Here is a 22,097-nt window from a genome sequence, read left to right on the forward strand (position 1 = left end):
TATGTAACTGATTAACTCCTCATTCCATTACACAACACAAAGCATGGAAAGTAGTTTCCTGAAACAGAAAATAACTTAACAACTGGGTGAATTCTCCCACTGGGCCGTCCTGGGTTCAAAACTAGAAAAACAAATCTAACTTTCCTAACCACGTCTTTTGCAAAAATAACTTATCTCCATGGAGAGATGTCATTTAATACATATTTTGCAGCATGTGAGAAGAAGTGTAACACTATGTAATATGCCCATAGGCAAAATTAGAAAAATTATCACTCTTGGCAACTTATAACTATTGAATATATTTCAAGGTCAATGGCTTAGATCAGAATTTTTGCTCTTGATCTCCCTATGAGCCTACTTTTCTTTCTCTTTCTCCTATGAGTTTATGCTAAATATACTTTAATCTACTCCTTGCAGTAGCCATAACTACTTCACTCCACAAAATACATTTTAAAGGCATTTATATATTTCAGAGTCAAAGAATAGAACACAAATACTATTTGGCTACCCAAAACACTATGTTCTCTAATTTGCTTTGGATTATAGTGTGTACATCATAAATCAGTTTCCAAAGCCCATTTTTCCACTTGCCTTTACAACCATCCTCATGTTTTTCTTTACCAAAAGATGTTTTAATGCCCACAAAAAAATATCTAATCCATGTGTTTTAAAAAAAATAACAAATCTACTGGCATCTGCTTTAGATTATGATGGTAATAGTTCCAAAACTAACTAGGAAATTAGATAAAATATGACAACATTTACTTGAAGGTATTGGAAAGCTGCTAAGGTAACCAGAACTTGAGTGCATGAGAACAAGAGAAGGGAAATGTAAGGAGCTGAGCTGACCTTCTGTGTGCTGATTTTCTCCTCAGGACATCTGCTGAGTCTTGTCTTTACAAGAAGTTAGAATCTGAGAAACTGGGCAGACAGCTATGGCTAATAGATAAGGAAGTCACTAGAACTTTTGGAAATCTCACCAGGGAGAGAAAAAACTAGGGTTTGATGCTGCCTGATAAGTGGTATTAGAGTGACCAATAATCTAGAGAGAAGGGAACATAGGGACAAGTGATGAGTATCTCAAGTTGCTAAGAGCAAAAGCCTGAAAAATCCATCAGAAAACTGCTGAAGACATAACAGAGTTTCAACAATCTGGTATGCTCATTAGTTTAGGAGCAGTACCCCAAGAAAGTAGGCAGCAGTAAACAACCCAGGCTTTCATCCCAAGAACAGGGATAAAGAAGAAGGTAGATGGAGACTTACTAAACCCAAACCCTGCCTGGGGTCAGCATTGTGTCTGATTAGACTAAGAATTTGCCCCCAATTCAAGCTGTCTACCAAAAGGGATGGTGAACCCTCTCTAGAAGGAGTTAACATTACCCTGAGTCCCACGGTTTTTATGTACAATGCCTGGCATTCAATCAAAACCACCAGGCATACCAAAAAATAGAAACAAGAGAATGAAAACAGACAACAGAAACAAATGCACACATGGCCCAGTTATTGGAGCTATTCAGACACAGATTTTAAAAGGACTATGATCAATATGTTTTTAAAAATATAGGACAGTAGGAAATTTCACCAGAGAACTGTAATTTACTCTTTGAAAAGCATCAGATAGAAATTCTGGAACTAAAGAACTACAGTAATTGAAACTGAGAACTCATTAGATGGGTTTCACAGTAGATTGGCTACAAGAAGAGAACGAAGGAGCTGAAAGACAGTGAGTATGAAACCTCCAGGCTGAATCGCAGAGAGCAGAACACACAGAAAATACAGAGAAGATAGTTAGCAAGATATGGTGAACTTTGAAAAAGTTCTGACCCGTCTGTAACTGAGTCCTGGAAGGGAGTGCTCAAGTGGGTCAGAAAATACATGTGAGTAGACAGTGGCTGAGAATGTTCCAGAACTTCTGAAACACAGCCAACAGTTCACGGACCAGGATCAATATAAGAAAATCACAATTAGGCACTTCGGAGTAAAACTGACAAAAAACGAAGGCAAAGAGAAAGATGAGGAATAGAGACAGAGGAAAAAAGACACATTACCTTCAAAGAAGGAACAATAAGGCTCCCAGTTGAGTGAGTTTTTAGTAGAAAGCTACAGAAGCCAGGGGTCGATGGAATACTGCCTTTCCAGCTCTCTTAGTTGAGTTTTTAGTAGAAAACTATGGAAGCCAGGAGACGAAGGAATACCACCTTTCCAGCACTGACCGAAATAACTGCCAATCTAGGTGGCTGTACACGGTGGAACCATCCTTCGGAATGAAGATGGAATAAAAGATTTCAGACAAACAAAAGTTGAGACTATTAATTACCAGTAGACCTGCATTAAAGACAAAAAAGGAATTCTTCAGGCAGAAGGAAAAATGTTCCCAGATGGAAACAAGCACATAGTACAAGAATAAGGAGCATGAGGTGAAAGGTGAAAATTTATGAAAATAAAAACGAATACTGACAGTAAAAACACTCTAATGTGTTGTGGAATTAAAACATATATATGTATGATATCATATATATGATATAATATGTATGTTACATAACATATACATAAGAGTGAATATATTGTTTATTATATATAAATAATATTTGCATATAAGACACAATTTATATATAATATAAATATTGTCATTTTCTATGACAATAATAATGCAAAAGAGGGGAGAAAATGAAGCTAAAGTATTAGACGTTTCTAGCAACATTTCTGAAAGGGCAACATGATAATAAATCAAGGATAGAGTTTGTAATCTCTAAGGTAACCAGTAAATAACAGTAAAAGCATATGTAAATATGCAACTAAAAAGTTAATAAAGAGGGAAAAATAGAACAAAAGGAAAACAGAAGCCAGCATAAAGTTTATACCGAAACCTGATAAGATTATCACAAGAAAGAAAAATTATGATCAATTTTTCCTATGAACGTAAATGCAAAAAAGCTTAACAAAATACTAGCATATCCAGCAATGCATATAAAAAATACATCATACTTCAATGAGTTTTGTCCAGGAATGTTAGGGCAGTTAATATTCAAAAAAAATCACACAATGCAATTCCCACGTTAACAGAAAGGGGAGAAAGAGTAGAAAAAGTCATATATCATCTCATAGATGTAAAAAGCACAATTGAAAAAAAAATTTAACACTCATTCATGATTTAAAACAAACAATTGGAAAGTAGGAATAAAATGAAACTTCCTAATCTCAACAAAAATAACCACAAAAAAGCCCACAGGGCACGTGATACTTGGTAGTGAAATAGTAAAGGCTTTCCTTCTGTGATTGGGATTGAGGCAAGGATGTCAGCTCACACCACTTTCATCCCACATTGTGCTGACGGTTCTAGTGAGAAAAATAAATAAAAGGCATATGGTATTGAAAGGAAGAAGCAAAACTATCATTATTTGCAGATGATATGCTTGTGTATGGAGGGGAAAAGAATCTACAGTGAATTTAGTGCACTTACGAAGTTTATTGGATACCAGGTCACGGTCACTAGGCAAAAAGCAGTTGTGGAATGTAAATTAAAATCGCCGTGAAATACTGCTACATACCCATCAGAACTGCTGAAATGGACAGAAATGAGTATGCGAATTGTTGGCATTTATACGAAGCAGCAGGAATTTTCATATAGTGTTGTTGGGACTGTAACTTTGTGCAACTACTTTGCAAAACTGCTTAGTAGTATCCAATGAATCTGAATATATTCAGACCCAGTGAATCGGCAATTCTACTCCTAAATATATGCAGGACAGAAATGCACATGTGCATCCTTCCCCACCATTCCCCCACAAAAACTTGTATACCAAACCTTCTAAAAGTATCACTTGCAATAGCTGAAATCTGCAAACAGCCTGTTTGTCTATCAACAGTGGCACACGTAAATACATTGTGGTGTATTGATACAACCCACTATTATACAACTATGCAAATAAACCACCCAATTGCACCCAGACAAATGTCACCAAAAAAAAAAAAAAAAAGTTTACTAAAAGAAGCCAAGCACAGAAAGCACATATTCTATGATTTCATTTGTATAAGGTTCAAAAAAGAGGCAAAACAAATCTATGTAATGAAAGTCAGAATAGTGATTACATTTGGGGCGATTTCTGGGAGACCTCACAAGGGAGGTTTCTTGGGTGCTGGTTAAATGGATGTGTTCTCCTTGCAAAAATGTATGGAGCTGTATGCTTATGACCTGTGCATTTTTATGTATGAGGGCCATCCATCAATAACAGCTTATAAACTACATCAATAAAATAACCATTCCTTTGATGAATGCCTTCTAGGTACAAGAGAGTCCACTAAGATTTTTGGGAAATGCAAGATGTGTCAAACGGAAGGGGTTATAAGGTGACTGGGGAGAGCATATACGTGTGAAAAATATGACTTAGAACACGGATGCAGAAGAGAAGTGAGGACATCTAGAATTAGAGGAGCACTAACCATGTAGAGGCCACAGAGCCCCCAGGATACGGGTAAGTGGATTTTGCCCCTCAGTCCATTGGGGTCTCCCGTCCCCTGTGTTGGTCGGGACACCGTGTGCCACACTTGGTGTCACACGTGGTCACACATGGTGATGAGGAGTCAGGATTCAGAAACCAGACTGACTGGATCCAAATCCTGGCTCCCCCTCTCACAAGGGGTAAGCACTGGGCAAACTAGTTACCGCTCAGGGACAGGGCAAGAGGGTAACAATAGTCCCTAGCTTTCAGCCTAGCTGGGAGGGTTAAATAACCTGATGCAAACACCACCAAAGCATTTGGCACATACGAAGTTCTTAAGAAATGTTAGTTTCTGTTCATCAGCCCTGGGGTTGTAATTTGGGGAGAAGGGAGTCGTAGATGAAGGTCCCCTCAAGAATCTCACGCACAAGGGGAGATTGAACAGCTAGCTACTGCAGCCTGGTAACAGCCGAGCTACAGGCTTGGAGTAGGAACCCGGTCTTCCTAGTTATCGCAATCAGAGGCGGTGACATTTGAGGGTCAAAGATGCATAGAAGTTTTCCGTGCCAGGAAAAAGCTGTGGCAAAGGAGAGGTATCCGTTGGGGAGGAGAAAAGTAGTAAAGAAGGTGCATCTAAGCAGAGGGAACAACATGAGCCAGACAGTAAAGCCATAAGGACCGAACTGTATTTGGAAAACAACAACATGATTCAGTGTTAGATAGAAATTAATTTAACACCAAAATGGAGAAAAGCCAACTGCATATTAACAAATATATAGAACACTTCAAAGCCGAGCAATAAATATTTTTAAATATCTCTTGGTTTAAACGTTCTCGGCTTGTCAACACTAGCTATCCGTTGGCTGCCCAAAGGGACAAAAGAACAGCCCCAATGGATTGTCTATAGCACTATGGGGACAGCGCATGTGCTCCAAGATAGGGAAGAACCCCAGCAGTCGATTTTAAGGGCTCAGTCGAGGTGTCTCATTATTTTGATGTAGGGAACGGGTTGGGATTTAGAGGGAAATTGTGAATTACATGAAATGTGGCCAACTAGACACAACCTTCATGTTGTGAAGATTGGGAAGATGTTCAGAGACGGAGGAAGAAAACAAACATGATCTGTTAATCATTACAAGCAGAGGGCTTCTCTGAAACCACGCACGGACACCGCATTCTTACTCACCGCCAACTCCCAGATCCATCAAACGTGAACATCCAGATTAATGACTTTTATGCACAAGGATCCTCACTGCACCCAGGACACTGACCTGGAGCCAGGGCGATGAATCGCACATAGAGTTGGGAGATTTGGTTAGCATTGATGGTGTGCTCCGAGTGGGAAACCCAATCTCCTGGGAGGCCTCTCGGAGAGTATCACGGTGCCACACGCTTCTGACATGGGGAACCTGGGGACTCCAGCACGGAGCTGGAACACTGTGAAGGGGGAGGGGTAGAAAGAAGGACGGGCAGGGAGGTGAAGGGGAGAGCAGAGAGCTGAGACTCTGGGGTTCTTTGTCCACCATTCAAAGACTGTCTGCTGTGTTCTTCTATTGCTTATCTCTGCAGAAGACGCTGAGGATAAATCAGTGAACGCAATGTGGTTTCCACTCTTTAGGGCTGCAGTAGAGATTGTTATAAGGATGCAATGGGAAAAAGAGAAGGGGAAGGTCAAATCTGCCTGGCCGTGGACTAACGGAGAAGAAATGCCATTGGAGTCGGTACTCAAAGGATGTTTAACAATCAGAGAGAGTGACATGCACAAAGACCCAGCAGTGTGTACGTGTACTCTGTATTGGCCTTAAAGCCCTCACCAACATCATATATGCCAGTTTCTCCTGAAGTGGGAAAGGTTGCCATAGGCCTGTTGGAAAATCATTCCAGGATCCTAGGCCCAGGACCAGTGACCAGCCTCGGATAATAAGGTCATGGGGCTCAGTGGATCAGGAATCAAGAAACCTTTGCTCTTTTCTTGGCTGCCAACTCCTCCAACACATACCAGTGGGGAAACCTGACAGTTGGACTGGTAGGTTTGCTCCATTCCTAGAGTCTTAGAGTTGAAGGTCATAAGTCATTTCTACTGGTCAATTCTGCTATTAGATAGATTTTCAAATATTGACCACTTAGAAACTCAGGGTAAACATCTGCTATGTAAACTAGTTTCACTTGACCTGAAAATTAAGTTCATTATTTACCTTGAAGTGCATAAGCCTAATTTTTTGCCAATGGGAAGAGAGGCAAAGAGTAAGGACAATGTACCACCCCTCTTAGTGCTAAGAAGATCCAGTGTTTTCACGGGGGATTTACTAAAGGAGTGAGGGGAAGTGAGTAGGTACCCAGGCTTCCTGAAATCAGAGGTGCTCTATAAACATTAGAAGTCATTGACTTGAGCTTATTTTCCCCTCTGCCATGGAATTTTGAATTATATGCATTTTTATTGTAATCAAATTATTTCAACCTTGCAAATGAGTGCCAAAAATGTACTGATCCATAAAATGGCTTTTCAGAAGCCTGCTAGCTTTAAAATATTAGGCATCAATTCAAAATCGCTCTGAGTTCAGAGATACTGGTGTATTTCAAAAAAAAAACGGAGTCCTTTGTCTCCAGAATTTAAAGGGAAAGATTCCAAAAAACATTTCCAGGAGCTTTTAACACATAATATTTAAAAAGGAGAATTTAAAGAGAGAAAGTCTAAGAAATACTTCCCTGAGCCTTAACACATAATATAAGAACTCTTACATCCTATCATCAGGAATGCGGTGACCTTGAAAAACGGAAAAAGGCATCAGATAAACCGCAGCAGTAAAATCCTCCTGTAGGATCATCTCCAGGTAATTTAGACGCCAGGAAGCTTCCAAGAAAAGTCCTGAAATCTTGGTTTACACTGCACCAAGCAAAATCTGGAGGGTGTGAGAAGGACAAAGGCTGAACTCTTATTTGAAAGAGAGGAAGCCAATGATTGTTTAGCCTCTGCTACCCCATTATTTCAGGAATTTCTCTTGTGGAGGTTTGACTGGAGCTCTCTTGACTTTCTCAGAATTGCAGATGACAAAAATAGTCTTTAATTAACCAGCTTACAAAGTATGATAATGGCTTTCCTTCACCTCTGGGCAATTGCCTGTGCTAGTCTGACATGCGTAGCTCCAGGGTCATTCCACAGTCTTTTGAAACAGTAATTTGTTTACTGCCAGTTTTTGAAAATTTTTATGTTCAAGTAATAAGGGACGGAGCCCCGGGTGTTCGAGGTAAGAGACCTAGCTCCTGAGAGCTCACAGATTCACCCGAGGGTCCTGACCTGTGTGAAGCGTGTCCTGGCCTATAAACGCGTCAGAATGACATTAGCAGTGTATTTACAAAGCTCGGCCCTGAGTGGGTCCATTATGCCTGGTCTAATGGATCTGCATTCCTCTAAGTGCTTTTTAAGTTGTGTAGACTGCTCAGCCAATATCCCTTCAGGGTACTCGAATGTTTAACGGCCATAAATAGCAAGCTAGTCCCCCCAGGGCGATCCTGGGTTGCATTGAGGAACACTGAAGACAGGAGGCACAAGTCCAGTCTGTCTTCTGTCACCATCTCGTCCACTTGTCTGAGCCTCTGTTATCCTTATTTATTCAACTCTCCTAAACTGGAGAGCAGAGAACAAACTAATGTCACCATCCTTCCGTCAGTTGACTATCCATCATTTGACTACCATCAGTTACTTCCAATGGCTGACTACCTCCCATCCACTTCACACTGTGTTAATTATCTCCTTGTACTAATTTAATCTGCCCACCACTCCTACCCCAATGAGTGAAGCACTGTTACTACCACCACTTGACAATGAGAAAACCAAGAATGGAGATGAAAGCACATGCCCAAAATTACAGAGGTAGTCCACCTTGCGCTATCTTTAACCCCTTTGTGAAGAGGGGAAAGTCAGCTTGGAGAAGTTAAGTAGCTTGTTCAAGGTTACAGAGATAGTAAGTAATGCAACTTGAATCAGGTCTGTCTGAGGTTCAAGCCAGACTCTTTCCTCCGAACCCCAGTGGCGTTCTGGGTTTGCAGCTTAAAGCCTGCTAGAACCCAGAAAGATCATCAGAACCATGTAATCTTCGCTTTGCAAATAGGGGTTTGAACGAGCTAAGATGAAATAGCTAGTGGTCCGCAAAGTCTAACAGTTCAGGACTTGTCACAGCACTCTCTCCCCTAAACCCCCAAAACTGTCGCCTGATTTCACTTAAGAGAAAAAGATCTGAAGCCTGAATAAGGTCATTTGGCATGTGGTTTAAGCATAAAAGTTGGCAGCAATCAAAATGTGATTATAGGATAATCCTAACTCTTTAAAAAATAAAAATCTTTGTTATCTTTTAGTTTTTCCTTAGCAAGTAATATTTCACAGTCATTCATTTTCAGCATTTTTCCTTTCTTGTGACAAGTTCATTATTTAAGATCATCTACCTTCTTTAAAATCAGTTGGGTTTTTTTAGCAAGTGATAATGGACTTGATCTTTTCTATGAATTTCTGTGTATGTGTATGTATGTGTGTTTATATATGCATATATACCCATATGCATAGGTCCATAGTATTTTCATATCTGGAAGAGAGAATTAGTCAATATTAATAATAATACTGAATTAGTCAATACTGTCAAACATAAATGCCTTTAAATTCAGACACAGAGATGTCTTACACTAATAATAATAGAAGTAATAGTCAATCAGAGTGTTTGACCTATAAATATTCTTGATAAGTATATATCAGATGAATGAATTATTTGTTAAGCATCCCCTCTAATTAAAAATAGAATCCTAATCTATAAATCTTTAACTTGCGTTTAGTCACTGGACTTTTAGTGTGATTGATGATATGTTAATCATATGTAAAATATCCTAAAACTTTAATATGTGCCAATAAAAATATATCCTAAAATATGGGAAGAAAATGAAGCTTTCTAAAAAAAGACATTCAGATCTTCTTGAGAACTACTCTGAGGTTTAAATAATACACAGCATATTCAGGAAGAGAAAGCAGAAAGTAGTCCACACATATTTAGAACCCTACACTATTTCATGGAGTCCAATTAATCAGTCTTTCCAGCCTGTAGGACTATATATATATATATATCCTATGTTTTCTGATTATTTTTTCAAAGGTGCAGAAACACATTTTCAGTGTACTGAAAACTTCAGTGAGAACCCAAATTTCATAGTTTCCAGATAAACTGAACATAGAGTCCTAGATCCCAGGTTAATATTGACATATGCTATTGCTGACCTCCAGTAGACAAGAGAAAGATGGTTTATATCCAAGCCTGACAACACAACAAACCACATATTTTTTCCTAGTGGCAATTCATAAAACAAGAACCACCATGATACAGAGAAGCCCTGTTTACTAATGAAAGCTTTTATCAATGTTTTATCATGTAGTGGGTCAATAAAAAGGCAGTATAAAAATAAAATAGCTAAAGATATGAGGTCTTCCTTTCAGAAATAATATTCCACAAAAGGTTTAACGTCTGCCATCCAGACCAGGGCTGAATCACTGGGGTCTTCCCACACTGAGTGAGCAGCTTCCATCTAGCAGAGGAGCTGGGTCCTGCAATGATAGAAGGCTTCCCGTGTCCCACACTTTCAAGACCAGTGTGGGCAATGGGCTTGGTGGGATAGCCGATCATCTGCTCAGGCAAGGCTTGAAACAAATAGCAGTAAACCGAAAGCTGAAATGGAACTTGCCCCATCAACGTGAAGCAAAAACTTGTCAGCTAGGCACTTCGGGGCTCAGTAAATGGCACCACACCTAGAGGCATTTACAGGAGGCAGATTCCCCTCTGCCTTTTATTTTGGACAACGGCTGTCACTGGCTTGTTGTCCACAGAGCTTACTCATTATTTTACACAAACTGAGCCCTCCAGAAAGTGTCCAGGCATAGAAGATGCCCCCAAAACTGCCCTTACCAAGGCCCTTACCAAGCTTACCTTTACCTGTGGGATATATCTTTGTGGCTCCAACCATACTAACCGCTCCTTCCCCTGAACTCTCAAATCATACTAACCGCTCCTTCCCCTGAACTCTCATGAGGCATTTGCATGATGTTCACTATTTACTGCTTCACGCTGGGGTCAACAGTAGGTTTGTAGTCACCCACCACACCCAGGTAAGAGCCCCCAGTCCTCATTTTGGCAAGTTATACTCATTAGTCTTATCAGGACTCATTTCAGGGCTTTGGCTTGAGAGATGAGGAAGTGGTGTTGGCTTGTTCCTCTAGACTTTGAGCCCTGGAGAAATGATCTGCAGGGAGCCTGAGGATGAAGCCAACACAGAGAGATGGCAGCGCCTAGCTAAGAGACAGAGAAATATTGGGACCTTGTGGCTTATTTTGAGTCTTAAAACTAGTAATGCCCAAAGTCAGCCTGAAACTTTCCTGTATATGAGATAATAAATTCCTATTTTTTACCTAAGCCAAATTGAGTTGAGTTTTCTTTACATGGAACTTGTGATAGTTAATTTCATGTGACAGCTTGACTGGGCTAAGGGATCCTCAGATTAAGTGGTAAAAACATTATTTCTGTGAGTGTCAGTGAGTATGTTTCCAGAAGAGATTAGCATTTGAATTGTCAGGCTGAGTTAAGAAAATTGCCCTCCACAATGCAGGTAAGCATTATCCAATCCCAATCCATTGAGGGCCAGAAGAGAAGAAAATGGTGGTGGAAGTGTGAATTTGCTCCTTTTGCTTGAGCTGGGATGTCCATCTTCTGCCCTTGGACATTGCTATTCCTGGTTCTCAGGTGTTCAGACTCAGATCAGGACTTACACCATCAGCCTCCAGACTCTGACTGAATTATCCACCAGCTTTCCAGGTGCTCCAGCTTGCAGAAGACAGATCATGGGATTTCTTGGCCTCTATAACTGTCTGAGCCAATTCCTATAATAAATCTCCTTGTATATGTATGTATGTATGTGTATATGGATGGATAGATGGATAGACAAAATAGATTAGAAACAGAAAGAGATAGGTAGAGAATAGAGACAGAGAGACAGAGAGCTAGGAACAGAGTTAAAGATATATCCTGTTGGTTCTGTTTCTCTGGAGAACCCTGACTAGTAAGGAAGTACAATTCTGATACAAGTGTGCCATGTTTCATCAGTACAATTTCACCTTTTCAAAGGGAGGATCATGCTGAGTGCTCCCCCATAGCCTTAGCCTAGTACAAAGTGGTAGTCACTTGAAAATGTGTCACTTCATTAATTTTATGATTTGTTCCATTTCATTAGATACTGAAACTAGAAAGGAAGCATAAAGTCATGATGGCCATGGCGAACCCACTTTGTGGTTCCTGGAGGTCTGATGCTCCCCAAGTCAGGGACTGGTCCTGAATTTGACACCCTGCCTAAAGCTCACCTCTACCTCATTACCTGGTTATTCAGAACTCACCATCCAAATCAAGAGTGATTTAAGAGATTATATTTCTATTTTGAAATCAGTATTTTCTTTATATGTCTTAGTGGTCAAATCCTCTGAACTCCAAAATAAAGATGTATGGGGATATCTTATATGATCCTAGCCATATGGTCACTTCTTTCCACAGGTGGGCAGTTAGACATGCAAATCTAAATGGGTTTTCCCAGGTAATGTGCTTCATGGAAGGCTGCCCAGTTGAATAATGTATCTTCTCCAAATCCTAGGACTAGTCAACATGCAGACACTCTTTCCATAACTACATATTAAGAAGTTAATAAAAATATATAAAATGTGTGTGTGTACATACATGTGTATAGATAGTATGTGGCCCCTGAGGTGACTACATGGTTGTCCGAAAAGCAAGCCAGTCACTTTGCTCACATTCAAAGCCCACCAGGGCATGCTGTATTATGAATCATTTTTCAGTTTCTCTGAAGCCACAGCCCTTGGCTGGATAGAACCACTTTGGTCCTTTTTGTGAAATCTTGACACCTTTGGACATTATCATTCGCTCATCTGATGTTCATTGGTGCCCACGGGTGCCCACAGGAGGTAAGGTTACAACTGTGAACAAAACCATTAAGGTTCTAACCCTTAGAGAGTTTATATTCTAGTACACATGACAGGCAATACATAAACACACAAGTAAGATTATTTCAAATAGTATCAAGCATTTTGGAGAGAAAAAAACAGGATGAGATGAAAGACAGTGACTGGGAGGAACGAGGGAAATGTCACCAGGTGATCAGTTTTGAACTAGGATATACTGTTTGCTCCCACCTGAAAAACTAGTTATGTATGGTCTGTAGCTAGCTTTTCTTTGCCCCCCATGTCAGAAGACCTTTCTTACATCAGGGTGAGGGGTGCAGGACATTATCCATTTTATTGGAAATTGCCTGCTCTCTCCTCTTTTTTTCCCTTCCCTCCCTCCCTTCCTTCCTTCCTCCCTTCTTTCCTTCCACTGAGAGAGATCCTTTTCCTTCCTTTGGAGGGCCTTCCAGTGGGTCCTGGTGCCTCTTTCTAGTATAATCCCGAATTACAGACTTATTGCTTTCATTTAAAAAATACCCGTTGCTCCCAGTGATCAGCTCTTCCACACATGGGCAATAGGTTAAGAGTTGGCAGCCAGAGTCTGAAGAGCACAGCTATACTAAGCTGGGCAAGGGGACACAACTCCTAAGGTTCTCAGTCTCTATGTACGTATGCGTCTATATATATCTTCTATCAAACACAGCCACCGATGTGGTACAGGTGGCTAACCACTCCTTCTGAAGTTAATGAGATGAATGTCTCTCTTCAGACAAGCCTCTAAGCATGGGCTATCTGGAGCACCAGTGCCCTCTCATGGATGAGCTGTGAAGCATCTTCAAAGGAACATGCACAGTCTACTTTTCTCCAAGACAGCTAACACTCAACACCTCTCCGCCGCTGCCCTCCTTCTCCACAGATGAGGAAGATCATGGTGGGCTGTCAGAGAAGCTGACTTTGCCCACTCCTCTATTCTCCCCCCAAAAGAACCTGTCCCTAGCAGGTGTCTTGGTCCCCAAATCACCGTGTTTAAGTATCATTCTTAAATCTTTCATCCCAGCCAAATATGAATCTTCCTAAGATAATTCACTTCAGGGATTATGAGTCATTTACCAGATAGTGAGAAAGGATTTATGTAGCTCCTCCTTAACAGCAGACTTTGACCTTAAACAAAAGGAAAGACCTCGGGTGCATGGGGCAACTCAGAGTCCTGGGAGTGGTTCAGGAAGAGAGGGTTCACCCTTAGAATGATTTTGACTTATGAATCTAGTAGATTCATTATATGGTCTTGATTAACGTTCACACTAACTCAAAAATGCACGAACTATTAGTATCCTGAGGTATTTTGCAGGTGAGGAAATCAATCCTGACACCAAAGAACCTGGCACATGGTCAATGTTCAATAGATTAGTCCCTTCTTTACTCTGCTATTGCACACAGCATAGTAGATGTTCTAAGAGGAAATCTGCACAAATGAAGTCACTCTCTCTTAATGCCTAATGAAATACAAGTGGGGAAGTGCATGATGGGAAAAGCAGAGTAGAGAGGAAAATATAATCAAATACTACCATTTCTTGAGTATGAAACCAATATGATTTTTTTATCCAACTCTTATTTTTAATTCAACAGTTTAAAAAAATCTTAGGTTTCTAATTAAGAGGCATGTACAACAAGAATTGTGGTATTTGGGGGGGCACCTGGGTGGCTCAGTCGTTAAGCGTCTGCCTTCGGCTCAGGGCATGATCCCAGGGTCCTGGGATCAAGCCCAGCACCCGGTTCCCTGCTCAGCAGGGAACCTACTTTTCCCTCTTCCACTCCCCCTGCTTGTGTTCCCTCTCTCGCTGTCTCTCTCCGTCATATAAATAAATAAAAACTTTAAAAAATTGTATTGTTTTAAGTGAAAGTTTACAGAGACATTTCTTGATAAGCATGTTTGCTAAGGACATTACTCACTTTTATCTAAACTTAAGCTAGCTCCTAACCCCCTCATGAAACAGGCATACATCTCATCAATATGACAGCCAATGCTTTTTATGCAATCTTGAAAAGTGGGGTTAAAGGAAGCCAGCATGTCCCCATAAAGTCAAAACTCTGGGTTTCCTGGAGGGCCAGAGGCCATGTCACATAATGACAATGTTATTATTAACATTGCTATCATTATCCTCATTATTATTGGAGACTGTGATGATATACATTGGCAGGAGGAGGTCTTTAATGGATTTTTGTAGGACCAGAAATGCCTAACTTCAGGATAAGATAAGAGCCTCTGGGTGGGTTTCTCCCCATACAGTTTAGAAGGTGTGCTTTTTCTTCTTGAAGACTGAGAGCATGAGAAGTCAGCTAACTATTTATTCCCATAAACATACTGGTTCTTTGGCAGGGGGAGCTTTCTTGGAAGTGTCCCAGTAGCAGCAGGAGACGCCAACTTAGAACTGAAAAGTATGGTGGGAAATCTACCTCATGGAGAATTTATAGGATAATAACTGAGAGATGACCCAAGTATCTTTTTCTTGAGAGTCTTATTTTGAATGACAACACTTCCCTCAGAAGAATCCCTATAGGATGCCTGATGATCATGTTTTAGAGATAAGTAACAAGAGATTCTAGGGGGTTAAGTTCCCCAAGGTAACACAGTAAGTGACAAAGTTAGCACCTGAATCCAGGTCTCCCATCAGACCCAATCCTAGTACTCTTTCTACTACTCCCTGCTGTCTCTCCCAGGTAGACCAGCAAGACTCTGACCAAGACTCATGGGCATAACCAATTACTGTTTACTGATTACCACCATTTCTTCTGCTTTATTGTGGGTCATTTTAATACCTAGGCAGCAGTAAGACTTTTTGTTATCAGCCACATAGCTGAACTATGTGTTCTATCTAATTGTATTCCCCAATTATCATTTTGTGGCCAGTGTGTAGATGGGGCCATTACTACATGACCAATGGCTATGCATCACAGTTAAAACTCAAGTCATTCTTAATTGCCACAAAAGCAAGTTACAAGTCAGTCTTGATTGGCACCAACATTTCACAAATGAGTCAAGTATTCGTTGATTCTTCCATTAAAAAACGGTTTCATAGGGTTCTGATTTTCACACCCAGTAAATCAGAACTTCTTTAAAAGAGCCACCATGAGGACCAGAGCCTCTAGTCCAGTTTATCTCGCTTGCCATAGTATGCTCACCATCAAAAGAGTTTATCCTTTCCAGTTGACTTGTTTGCTTCACTTTGTGAGAAAAAAATGTACCAGGAGACTTTAAGACAGTTGCAGAGATAGTATTCCTCTCCATCTCTCTAGGCATTGGGAAGCTACTGGGGAACAAAACAGATAAAGTTCCTTTCCACAAGAGTTTATACTATCAGTAGATAATACTCATTTAGGCCTCACAATTGTAGACTGTAAAGGACACAGTTGTCAATTCTTGTAAGGTTTGTTTGTTTAAAAAAATTCAAGTTCAGGTCTATATTTATAGTTAGAAACTTTTCTGATCTGAAGTGGGAACATCTTTCAGTATAAACCTTGTTCAGAGCTTACCTAGTTAATGACGGCACACTAAAGCTATATGAAATTTAGAGCTTTTCCATGAAAATTGGACTTATTTTTCTATCAATTAGCCATGCTTAATCTCTCCTCTTTCCTCTTTCTTTTACTGGCTGCCCACCCCTATCCACTTCCTATTCAGGGTTAATAAGTGAAAGAACGCATGGGACTAATATCTGTCAAGAACTCAGAGTTATTATTCTGGAGAAAGTGGTTGTGGGAAAGGAGGACCTCAGTGAACTCCTTTATCTCCAACCAACAGGACCATAGTTAACTGAGACGTGGTTTTTGGCATTTCCTCTTATTTCACAAAAAGAAAATAAGGAAGTATATATTCAAACATGTATTTGCTATCTCAACAGAAAGCTCCTTATCTCCCCCTCAGCTGCCTGCCAAGCCCCAGAGGGTTTCAGGGTCAATGATTATCATCTCTCCATTCAGACACTTTGACATCTGTGAATATGTTGACCTTGAAGATTGGACCAAGTCATTCCTAACAGATGTTAATTTGATTGCTCAGTTCTGACCTCAAGTGAGGTCTGGCTTTTGTCTTCATCACTATATTAAGATAGTGATAACCTCCCTGAAGTCATAAAAATTCCCTGATAAGACTTATCGATCCTGGATTTGAAATTGAACAGATAACCCAAGTGTATTATGGTAAACTTTTAACCTACTCTCTAAGATATATGTCCACCAAGGCAGATACAAGAGTTCATGGTTTTATTTCATCAAAGACTTCTCCCTCATTTGTTTTTACATTAATAATTACTGCTTTAAAATTAACACAACCTACTCTGCCCACACTGCATTTATTTTTGCCAGCCTCTGACAAGAGTAAGGATCCTTATAATCAGGAAATTATTGAAAATCCTTCTCTTAGAAAATTTTGCACTGTGAAAAAATTGGAAGACAATAGTGAGACATTAAAAATAGTGATATTCATTGTCTACCTTTAAACAAGTCCTGTAGATTTCAGCCCCATGTCAGAAATGACTCTATTTGTGTAGATGAAGACACTGAATCTCAGGAAATAGAGCCATTTCTTACTGTTGTGTTGTAAGAAAAGAGCATGACTTGGAAGTCAGACTGGATTCAAACACTGGCTCCACAACTTACCAGCTGGATGTTCTTGGGCAGATTACTAGACAGAGCTGATTACGCATTTCCTAACAGGTAAGATAAGGATAATATGCACCTTTTGTTATTAGGATTCAAAAGATACCCCTTCCTTCAAACATACAGATCACAAAGAGACTCTGAAACCCAAGCTTCCTTGTTAACCACACCCTTAAACTCTAATTAATAAACTATAAATTAATAACACATTTTGTGTTGTTGTGAGAAGCTTCCTAACCTGAAGTAGAGATACTGTTGGCCAAATGCTTTCAAACTGGCAAACACAGGGCTTAAGTAGGAAAATAAAATATTAAAAATCCCTAAACTATTTTACTGCCCCAGAACAGGAAAATTGTGTGTCTTAGAGACTTGGAACAGATGGACTAAGGTCAGGAATTTGGCTGAGGTGGTAAGGAATGAGATCTGTGTATAGGCAAGTAGGGAAGGCGGGAGCAAGATCTAGAAGGTTCTAGAAGAAGCCACTGACAGTTCTAAACCAAAACAATCCTTGGGCCAGGCCTCCAGCAGCTTTATGTCTGCCAACCCCTGCATTATTCAATGCACAATGTTGCCAGAGGTTTCTTGGGGGGAAAAATCCCCCCAAAAAGACAAATCAGGAACACATTCCAAGGTAACTGAGTTGACCTTCACCTCTCCCTTCCTGTTTGCTGATGCTTGAAATTCTTTTACGCTTGAGTGGAACACTTTTCATCCCATAATTACAGCTAACAGGCTTAAATTTCACAAGCTTATTTCAGACAAGGTGTTGATGAATATGAGTTCCACTCAAAATATAATCAACCAGTCAACAAGTGTCAGTGAATGATTATCAGATCTTTTTTGTGTGAAAGAGGAAAGAGGTGAAGGGAGCAAAGCATTGGTCAGCTAAAAGGAGATAAAAGGTCACCACCAGAGGGAAAGCTCATGGAAAAGTAGTTTTATGTCACAGTTTTGCCTGAGAAGAGGCCTGTTGGCAGCTGGGAGGGGGTAACAGAAGCTGACTGAGCTCTGAGGTTTGGCTTAGGGACATTTGGGGTTTCTAATAATTGTTTTAGTTTGATTTGGTCAGGCTTCTGCAAGTACCATAAATCTGTTGCAACGATTTGTGAACTACTTTCCCTTTGGTGGTGTTTATTTATTGTTCACTCCACTGGTTGGCTTCTTACTGGGGTAAAAAAAAAAGAGCTTCTAATAGATTGATAGCATAGGTGCTGGAAGGGAGAGGAGACTCCAGCCCCCATCAGATGCCTCACCTCCCTCTACAACTTATTCCTTCTGTGGTGACCCAGACCAGTCAGTCAGCCCATCATTATGTCAGGTATTCAGAGAGCCAGTCAGTCAGACATTCAGACAGACATTCAGTCACACATTCAGTAAGTATTTCAGCCAATCAGCACGTCAGACAGGCAGGCAGTCAGTCAGTCAGTCCATGTGGAATATCTAATCTTCCTAACCAACCCCCTATTTTTGTACTCTACTCATTTCTTCTCTTACACTAATTAATATACCCTCTGGTGCAGATTTCAATAAGGATATTTAAAGTGCTAACCATCCTTGAAGTGTTGTGAGTCAGGCTACTTTTAATGCTGGCTAATCTTCCAAATCACAGATCAGATTTCACTCATACACATTGCATGTATTTACTCTAAATTATTTCAAAAGAAAATTACCATAGAGTTAATACACTTGACTGTCAATAGGGGACTGGTTAAATAAATTATGATATACATGTAAAATAAAATACTATACAGCTCTAGGAAAGAATGAGGGCACACACATGAACAGTTACAGAAAAATGGAATGTTCTTTAGCATTTTTGCCACATGAAAATGGATAAGCATAGGATGCCAGATATAACATGCCTCCACTTGAGTGAATGAAAGAATTTATAACCTGTGTATATGCATAAGTATCTCTAGAAAAATATATAAACACTAGAGAAAAAAGCTAAAAATTTTAGCCTCAATAATGTTGTTGAAAATAAACATATTTGGACCCTAAAAAAAATATATATATATATGTATAAGTACACACAAACACTAGATTTTACTGACTAAGTGGGGGTATAAGGTGATATGAAGGTATTGGGGTGGAAGAGTGGTATTTCAATATTTGCTCCTTGCGCCATTTCTAAAATAAGTTCAGTATAAAAGATGAAAACACTAATAGCCTTTTAATACATTACAGAACAGTTTTTTGATATAGGTACATCTCAGGAAATGTTCCCGTATTTATTCGTTCTGTTGATGAAGACTGAGGCCACAGACACAACTCATGCCTGACTCGTGAGCAGGGACACTTCTGCCGCTCTTTGTAAAGCTGTCCTTAGCTTGGTGCTGCCCTTCTCTCTCCATGGCTGCACATGCTTTGTCTTTGTAATGGTTACCTGTTCCCACCAATTAGGTCCCCCACCCATAAGCCACAAAGGCCCCCTGGTCCTTGGCACTGGGCATGTCTGTGTTGGCTCAATGGCTCCTCCAATTAGGTCCCCCATACATAAGCCACAAAGGCCCCCTGGTCCTTGACACTGGGCATGTCTGTGTTGGCTCAATGGCTCTGTCTTCTGCCTCGCTCACATCCTGAAGAAAGTACACAAGAAGTTACCAAGAAAGAATATGCAATTCTTTCCTCCACAGTTAAAGGTGAATTCCTTAAGGGCCCAAGACAAAATATACTTAGCAAAAGCCAAAAACGATAACAAGAGCTGTGTTCTGAAAAACACTTAATGATTCACTGAGATTTTTGTTATGTCATTCTATTGCCCTTAAATTAATTTCAAGGGAAAACTGGTGAACTTTTGTCCTCCAAGAAGTTTTTCTTTATTGCCTGCCCTCCCCCGTCCTTCTCCCTCCAGCTTCTTTCAAGCCCTCCCAATCAAAACACCACTAAGGACACCCCCTGCTAATCGCTATTTTGCTGTCAGGCCTAAATGGGTCAAAACTCCAATCACTAGCGAAACAAGAGGCAGTGTGTTTGGCTTAGATCTGGGAATGTACAAACGCTTGTCTAAGTACCGGTTTTCATATGCTAATCTGTTATAGGGAAGCATTTCTGCTGGGCTGGAGGCCACTGACTAGAGCTGACAGACCCAGTTTTCAAGAAGGCATTGGATAGGGTAGGGTAAGCAGACTCTCCTCACTTCCACAAATTGGCCTCTCACAGGCCTTAACTGACACATCGATAGCTTTGGTGTGATGCACGTGGTATTTTCAAAAAAATTTTAATTAGTAACAGATACTTCAAACATTTGGAGGTTTCACAAAAATATGGATCTAACATCCCTTTGTGACGCAGCTGGCCAGCCAAGACCTGAATCCTTCCATCACACCATTTGCATGAGCTGAATAATGACTGCCCCCTGAGTTAAGGCACATTCTCCTATTCAACAAAGCCCCAGGTGCCTGGCTGTTCTGGTGACGTCTATTGCTGAGTGACAGATTGCCTCTCCAAAGTCAGTTGTTTAAAACAACCGTTTAATCTTGCTCCTGATTCTGTAGTTATATGTAGGTGTTGGCCAGGCAGCAGTAATCTGAAGGTTCGACTGGGCTGGAGGCTCAAGATGGCCACTCCCAGGGCTACAGTGGATGCAGGTGATATTGCCTGGTGGCCCAGCTAGGACCGTAGCCGGGAGCACCAATAAGTAGCCTCTGCAGCATGGCAACTGAGGGGAGTGGGACTTCTCACATAGTGGCCTCTTCCCCTGTAGGAAATGTCCTAGAGAACAGGGCAGAGCTGCATGGTCTTTACAACCTAGCCTCAGAAGTCATTCTGTTGGCTGAAACAGTCATAAGCCCAACCAGAGTCATGCTGAAGGGACACAGACTCCACCTCTCACTGTGAGATATGTCACAGAATTTGAGTCTTACTCACTTGATCTGCTTGGATCCTACAGACTTTTGAGGGAAACCCCACCCCCACCCCTGGAGCCTGAATGAATATTGATAGAAATGTATCTTCCTCTTCTCTTCCCCTCCCTGCTCTCTGCCCTCTATCAAAGTGGGTGGGGGACAGTATTTACTGAGTACCCCCCAGATGTCATTCCTTTATCTTACAAATACTTGTAGGGCACCTATCTTGGGCCAGACACTTTCCATACATCTTCTCAAATTTAATACTCACAGCAGCACTGTGTGGTCGATGTTATCCCCATTCTACAGATGAGAAAACCAAAGTTCACAACATCAAGTGTTTCAAATGAGGTTGTACAGCTTCCAAAGCATTGATCCAGGATTCTAAATCAGCTGTTGCAGTGTGTCACAGGCCAAGAGGGATTATAATTTTTGCTTTGGTCCCTGAACAATATCTCTACAAATGTGTAGTGATGTACTGCATCTCTAGTCGGAATAACAGATTGTCCTCATGTCCATGAATCCCCTTGTTCACGTCTCAGTGGAGACAAGGCCTCCCCATCGAAGGGCAAGTGTTTGGAAATTCACAGATCCTTGTGTTTATCAGCTGTACCCTGGAAAAAAAATCAACATTTCTTATATGAGATTCTCCCCCTCACCCCCCAAAAAACTAAATAAAGCAGCAGTTCTGGCATTTGAGCCTCCAACCACAGGCTTTAGAATGCAGACATGCACACAGATCCATGCAGTGGGCTGCTTCTCATTTCCCCTCACATTTTGGATGGCTGGGAAGAGATATGAAATGAATCAAAGAGGGAGAGACGTAAGTGAGGGGTGGTGAGCAAGGGGGATAGTAAGTATCTGCAGTCTGAGAAAAATAAGATCCTGGGCAGAAGTATGGGGGAATATGCCCCATTTTTTTTTCTTTAGGTAAGCTCCATGCCAGACAGGATGTGAACTCATGAGCCTGAGATCAAGAGTCAGATGAGCCACCCAGGTGCCCCAGAATATGCCCAGATTCTAAGCAGACCTGCACTTCTATGTTCTTACACAGGGCCCAGATTTCACTGGTTTATTGTCTGGTTTGAGATTTTCTAAGCCCACCTAAGTCTCCTCTCTTACCAGCTATTTCTCTTTTTTCCTTCCAGTAACACTGTTCCTTGGCATGAGTAGGAAGGC

Source organism: Eumetopias jubatus, unplaced genomic scaffold (genome assembly GCF_037043125.1).
Source record: "Eumetopias jubatus isolate StellerSeaLion01/CBP00866 unplaced genomic scaffold, mEumJub1_p1.0 scaffold_15, whole genome shotgun sequence".
NCBI classification, from domain to species: Eukaryota; Metazoa; Chordata; class Mammalia; order Carnivora; family Otariidae; genus Eumetopias; species Eumetopias jubatus.